Source organism: Papaver somniferum, chromosome 10 (genome assembly GCF_003573695.1).
Source record: "Papaver somniferum cultivar HN1 chromosome 10, ASM357369v1, whole genome shotgun sequence".
Taxonomy (NCBI): Eukaryota; Viridiplantae; Streptophyta; class Magnoliopsida; order Ranunculales; family Papaveraceae; genus Papaver; species Papaver somniferum.
In genome coordinates, this window is record NC_039367.1 from 33,234,856 (window position 1) to 33,242,768 (window position 7,913).

At 35.5% G+C, this 7,913-nt stretch overlaps 1 pseudogene; it reads right to left on the bottom strand.

The window, feature by feature from the left end:
• Window positions 1-4,001: 4,001 nt before the first annotated feature.
• On the bottom strand, window positions 4,002-4,824 carry LOC113315505 (annotated as a pseudogene).
• Between the last annotated feature and the right edge of the window lie 3,089 nt (window positions 4,825-7,913).

Here is a 7,913-nt window from a genome sequence, read left to right on the forward strand (position 1 = left end):
CCTACAGGTATTTTATCCTTTATTCTGTTTGTTCCGTCTTTTGATACAAAGATCAAGGTGAACAGGAGCCAACTAATAATCCGGTCTAATACTCCCAAAGAGCATCCTAGAAATATTGGTCACCTCACAATAACCTAAATGATTAATATAAGAAGTCATTGTGGAATCACAAGAGTCTTAGACGAAGAACTGTTCTGCTTACTTTTTATATCTTACCTATCGGAGATAAATCTCGAGTAAATCTTAGAGAATATAAAACTCAATATGATAGAACAAGTAAGATCATAGTACACAACTACATAGAAAGTAGTTGGATATGGCTTCACGAATCCCAAATGAAGTCTTCAAGTTGTTAACTAATAATAGTTTTGGAAAACCTAGGTTAAAGGATAATCGACTCTAGGTTTCAACTAGGACACAGGAAAGTGTCGGGATTAGGTTTTCCAGTTGCTAAAGTTCTCCCTTATATAGTCTTTCAACTCATGGTTGCTTTCAATCAAAGCTAAGATATATTAGTAACAAAGCATTCAATATTCACTATTAGATAGATTCAAGCTAAGTCTGCTTAGAAATTAAGAAAACCATCTCCACTATTAGATGGTCTTAGATTGTTAGATACAAATGAAATATACTTATATTTAGATATGGGTTACCGTACCTAAACGTGTATATTGAGTTGGCTCAGTAAAAATTAACCAAAGTTAGCCATACGAACATTTTTGTCTTAGCCGTATTCATCTAACACTTCTAGATCAAAAATGAATATCAATCAATCATGATAGATAATCAAATGATTCTAATTGTGTTTCAAATAGATCTGTACAATTGTTTACTATCTCATAGAAATATATATGAAAAAATTGAATCGAAATCGGTTTGATTCGTAATCGTACAAAGTACTTATACAAGAATAAGATTCATGAACATTAATCCACAGTTTGCAAAGTTAGTTTGCATTCCTTAATTCATGAGTATGGGAATCATACATAACTGATTTTAGAACTTCACCACTGTGTTTGCAAACCAGGTATGCGAACAACAACTCCGGACCTTGGCTTAGTCAAGCCGTTCGCAAACCCGGTTTGCGAACAACTGTCCCAGACCCAACTCAAGTAAACCCGTTCGCATACTAGGTACGCAAACAAGAGTTCCCGACCTGAATCATCATAATACAGTTCACATACTAGGTATGCATACCGTGTTGTATCCAGACACGGGTAATTGTTCTAAACTCTCATTTCAATCATTAAAACATCCTTGGAAGACGACAATGGTAATCTCACACATACCATTAGCTTCAAGTACTTTTCAAGTGATCGAATGATCAATACGAAACTTCCCGAGCTAACATCAATTGATTGTCTCACACAAATCATATAAGATGTTCAAGGTAATTTTCACATGATCATCTTTTGACTTAATATTTAGTTTCCAATAAATAGATTGTTTCCAACTAAACTCGTCAAGAATACAATGAACACAGCTAAAGCAAAAAGCTTCCAACACATATTTCGAGAAATAGATAAGCGAGATAAACTTGTCTCGAAATATCAAATATGTATAATGTAAAAGTATATATAGCTATACGACTTAGTCTCATTAAAAGATATAATGGAATAGACTTCTGAGTGATAGATAAGTATTACTCTCCACATACCTTTTATTGATGAAGTTTCTTCAAGCTCCTCAATAGATCATTTTCTCAAATTGGTGAACGTCGTGAAGTCTAAAGCTCAACTACACATTCTATCCTGATCCGAGACATAGCTATAAGTATACTAGAAATCAAATATATAGTTTCAATCAACTAAACTTGACAAACAAGCTTGAGATAGCAACGCTTGCGAGTTTGACCGAGCATTGCTCTAATACCAACCGCAAGAAAAATGAAAGCATACCAACAACTAAACCAAAGATAAAAACCCAACCAAATTACAGGGGATCAAGAAACAGCTCCCTCCATCTGGTAATAACATCACCATCCAGAATACCAGACATACAATTGGATTATTTAGCCCAGTTGTAGACTATAAGTTTAACCTCAATAATTAGATCCTCCACTTCCCTTTTTTTGTTGCCGAAAATGCGAGCATTACGCTCATTCCAAATGACCCAAAAAATTGCAGCAGGTAGACGCTTCCATACTTCCTTACCAAGAGAAGAAAACAAGAAGTTGACCATGTCTTGGTGAGATCCATAGTAGATAGCGATAAGTTGAGAGTCTTGTTAGCTTCCAGACAGAAATACCTCCAGAGTTGTTTAGTAAAACAACAATCCAAGAATAAATGGGCATTGGTTTCAGAAGAAACATTGCAGAGGCAACAAGAATTATAAATAAAATTACCACTAGAAGTAACCATCGCAGACCTTCTTGAATGTAGATTATCTAAAGTAAGGATCCTATTTATAGTACATTGCCATAAGAAAAAACCAATTTTATGGGGCCAATCTCGAGACCAAATCTTCTTGTAAGTTAAATATTGTGGCTGAACATCGGCAATGGACTTGTGATAAGCGGATCTAACGGAAAAAAAACTCCAAATTTGTCATCAACCCAAACAATGAAGTGAGTTAAATGACATTTGTTCATCATTATCGCCCTATTAGTATATATTTTCACAACCCTTGAATCATTTAACTTTTTATTATGTTATTTTTTTTAAAGAAGTACATCAATGCCACGTATGCACGTGGTCATGCAATCCTTATCACGGGTTCTAGACTCGTACGAGTCACCACTAAAATATAAAAATCTTTTCATCTCGAATTATGAATTTACTTTTACCAAACTTATAACATACATTGTGAATTGATTAAGTCACGTATCAAATAAACCAAGATGACTTGTAAATAACTTTCTTTTTTTCATTTTGTATATTTCGGGAAAGTATCTAGCCTAGTTAGTAGTTTTTGTCATTGTTTTAAGATTCGTACAAGTGACCACTTAAATATGAAAATTTTTTGGATTATAAATTGTGTTTTTACCGTAGCTCGGAAGATTCATTCCGAATCAACTGAGTCATATAATGATTTTACTGAGCTAACTCGTAAATCATTGTGTTCTTATTTCCGTGTTTAACCCAAAAAAATTCTATCCTAGTGAGAGTCGAACCTAAAACACCCATGCAACCTTATATTGGGATCATATTCATTACACAACATACTATTTCATCAATATGTATGATGATATGTCATGTAATTATCATTTAATTATGATAAAATAATATTATATAGATTGTTATAGGGATAAAGTAAGTTTTCACTAAACTTAGCGTATATGTAAAATTAATTATAATTTTCTGATTCACGATTCAACTTATGATTTGATTCTCAAAAACACAAAATGAAACATGTCACAATTCACGACTTAAATACGTTGCAAGTGTTTTTTTTGTTAATAGTCAAATATTTTCAACCGTTTAGAATATTAAAAAAATTAAGCATTTTGTTCTTTTTCTCAACCAATATTATCCCATCAAACACCATAAATTCTGGTGTGGGATTAATAGGCATATCCAATGGCGCAAGCCTTGATACATCCCGATGATTTATTGAGAATCAAAACACGACAAAAAAAAATCTTAAATATCCTTCTGGGGTATTAGTATTATTATTTTTCGTGTTCTTGGTTGAATCTAGATGTTAGAAATTTTGAATTCAATTATGCTATTAAGAGGGCTTAATTGCATCCTGAAGGCATATTCAGTTAACCGATTATACTCGTAAATCACATACAGAAGGTTCGAATTACAGTCTAAGAAATCGTAGATCCTTAAAGTCGGAAAACAACTTTGTGCTAGTACCTCAATGCTTCAATTTTAGGTCAATTTCTCCTTATGATCTCATAAAGATGCTCTCTGTATGATCTCAAAAGATACTCAATTAGAGAAAAAATACTCTCCAAATAAATATCTGGGTCCTCTAAAATAAAATTAAAGAATTCATTTTTCTTTTATTTCACTAGAAACAATGGATTATCTAGTACCAAATGTGATTTAGAATTATTTACCCTCGTAAGTTTTCCCAAATTCCCAATTGGAGGGAGCTACATCATCAGACTGGATCATATTACCGTCACTAGTAGTAACTTGGAATGATAAACTTTTTCCTACCAGTTGTTCCCCTGTTTGCCATTTGTGGCCCGAGTTTCTACTCATTGCTATCCAATTACCATCTGACCCTTTAATTGACATTACATGAACCTCACCCACACCACCTACATTAAACACTGTCACAAGAATAAAGTAAGGATTGCCCGCTAATTCGAACTTAATACCTCCTTGTTTGATGCAACTTATACGACGAAACTGAACTGGAACAATTCCATATTGGTATTCAGAAATTTTCAAGAACATGGTTGTCTTAAATCAAAATGTTTATTAGGAGGGCTACACCATCCTTCACCACCAGGAGGGCAAAAAATTTTGGCAGTGACTTGAACTGAAACATCAGGATGGCACCATTTGGAATCGACACACCTGACTTCATAACATGCACCGCAAGTTAAGCCATCGTTGAATAAAGCGGTACTGAGGGCTGTCATTTCTACGACAGCCATAACCTTGTTGCATTAGGTCAGCATAGCCACAAGCGCCCCCCTGAAGTGACAGAAAATAAAAATAAAATAAAATAATTGTTAGTTCAGGAAACATGCATCCATCTTAAACTTATCTTCGCAATGCGAAATCTGCAACGAGAGAGATGACTCTTTTGATAATGAAATCAACAAAACAAAATATATGAAAACAAGCTCACCCGTAGTTCCACCACCCTGCGCATCATCGTAAAATATAACATGTGCTTCCTCCCATTCACCATCACCATTCCCAAATGAGAAAATAAAAAATGCAATCACTATTATGTAAAAAAAAACATCGAAGGAAGCCATTCTTGTTCAAATTTTGTTTTTTTTCGTTCCTTAATTTTGTTTCTATTAAGTAATGTGTATAAAGTTGTTGATGGTGGTTTTTAGATTAGGGTCAAAATCGTAAAATTGTACATCTGACATGACATCACTATGACCATTAGCACATTTATTGAATCAATCAGCATGTCTATGTAAGAATTACAGGGGTACCTTTTTTTTTACATGGTTCATGTTCCACGGCAGAACCCTTAACACTGACGGACATCATCTATGCCAAACCCTAATTCTCATGCTACCGCGCCAAGGCATGCCAATTATGCCAGCCGCACCACTGTGCCAATGTCATACCATGTCAGCCACATCTCCGCGCCAAGGCATGCCAACCATGCCATCCGCACCACCGCGCCAATGGCATTCCATGCCAGCCGCACCTCCGCGCCAAGGCATGCCAACCATGCCAGCCGCATGATAGCAAAAGGAATAAGTCCTAAAATTATGTTTTAACCTAAACCTGCAAGTATACAGGATCTAAAGTAGTGAGTGAGCAAATAAGGGGAAGTCCACAGGGACAAGGAGGGAGCTGGTGTTGTTTTCTAAATCTTTCTACTAATTTCTAAGTTTCCTAACTATTTCTAGCAACAGTGACTAAAAGCACTAGGGCATTTGAATCCACCTAATAATTCTAAGCTAAGGCAATACCTATTCAACTTATGATCTTGTTCCTTTCCAGGGAAGGATAAAATGGATAATATGACAACCATTCTCACTAACTCACCCCTAGCATAAACTGTCTTCTTACAGTACAGCCTATCACAGGTTCATTTGATCAATTTAGCTAACTATCATCCCTAACAGGATAAAATGGATAATAATTCTAGCTATGTTATCTAATTCACTCATAGCATGAACTGTCTTCTCACAGTACAACTCATCACAAGTGAATTTGAATGCTTTAGCTAGTAATCATCCTACAACAGTGAACATCATAAGAACATTAAATTGAACAAAAATTTTCTTATCATATGACTAAGGGTTTCATCTACACCCTAGCAAGAGTAATTTGAACATACTAGACATGGTGAACAAATACAATTGAAATTACTGAACTTGAAATTAAACAAGAAGTAACAGTAGAGAGCACTGGCTAGTCCATGCCCCTAAGGTGGTGCTATGGATAATCCAGGCATGCCCATTACAACATCCCAAAGCATCTATTTATACATGCACAAGTTTTCCCAAAAAACAGAAAATTAGGGTTTCATAAAGATTGAAATTAGGTTTACCTAATCTCTGAAAACTCTCAAGTGCATCGACCCAATCTTCTATTTCTTCTCCTGATGCTACCCATGCCTTCAATTGCTCTCAATTTCGACCTAGTTTACTAATTTTACACGCTAGGGTTTTAGATAGAAAACGTGTCGAAATTGGGAAAATAGGTGGCTAAAGATAAGGGAAAATGATGGGATTAGGGTTGGTGGTGTTTGAGAAGAGATGGTGGTGGTTGTGGCGGTGGCAGAGAGTTGGTGATGGCAGAGTTTTCTCTGCATAAGGTGAGGGAGAAGATGGAGTCGATAGAATTGGAGAAGGGTGCGTTTGTTTTGCGGGTATAGGTGTTAGGTGTTGTAGTGTTGAGCGGTTGTAGCAAATTCGATGTCCAGCGAAGATGATACGTTGGATGATCACATCTGGATTGAATCGAACGGCTAAGATGGAACAGGCTTGCAGCGACCGTTGGATGCGTGATACAATAATTCTGACGGCTTAGATTGGAGTTAGGTACTGTGATGTTTGACAGGAGCTTCAAGATTTGATGCTCGGTGATGAGGCGACTGTTGGATGATGTGTTGGATCCAATCTGACGGCTCTCACGGAAATGGGTATGGATATTGGAAATGGATTTGGATAAGGGTTTTGGGCCTTGGGTATGCCAAGCCCATATATTCTTTAAGGACAATTCTTCCTCTTCAAGCCCACTTCTAGTTGATCCGGCTCTTGCAAACATCATTCTTCGCTACCTTTCTGCGGGAGTCTTTGCCGTTTCTTTGCTCTTTTCGCTCCGTGAGTTAACCAGGCTTTATTTAGTACCTAAAAAAGCAAAATTAATTAATAAAAATATTTATTCTTGAAAACAATGAAAATACAGAATATGGGATAAAATGTAGAATTAAAGCATAAAAGATGAGTTAATTGCCAACAAAAAGATATAGAAATATGCACTTTTTAGCACTCATCAAATACCCCCAAACCTGAATTTTACTTGTCCTCAAGTAAAGAAAAACTAAGAAAATCCTACCTATACCACTGTCGATGGTCTCTCGATTACATTTAGCAAATGCAATAAGCCTTTTAAACCACTAAGTGTCCCTAGTAGACGAGTTGAAGTCTTGTGAAGGTTTGCTTAGAACGTACCTACAAAGTTCTAGGACAAAATATAAGCTCAGATTCCATGAAATGTGACATGTGCAAGACAATAGAAGCTCACAGCAAAAATGGAGATGTCAATCTAGCTATCAAAGGCACAATCCTAGCACTGATAACAAATAAATACATGTGATAAGAGTGTAAAGTGTATCTACACATGTGTAAAGAAAGATCGGACGTTATGACTACTAATCACCAAGAGATAGTTTCTGAGGCTAAGAACCGAGGTCGAAATCTAGCTAGCTGTCCGGACTTTACGAGAATTGTGAATGAGTTGGAGGTATTTCACAATTACTCGCGTTGTACATGAATGGCATACACCCTTCCTTGCTTATTACGATAAAACAATAAAAGATGACTCTTTACATGACTCTTATTTACATTGACTACTCTCTTTTATTTTTGGACCAAGAGAGGATGGAATTGATAAATACTTGATTTTTTTTTTTTGATTTTTTTTTTTGATTTTTTTTTTAATATTTTTCTGAATATATACATCTTTTTTTTTTAACAAGCAATACTTTTGATACATATACAAAAGGAAACAAAAAATTACATGACTCTTAGCAAGAGGTAGCCCTTTTTGATGCACCCAGTTAAATTCGATGGTTGTTTTTCTTAATGT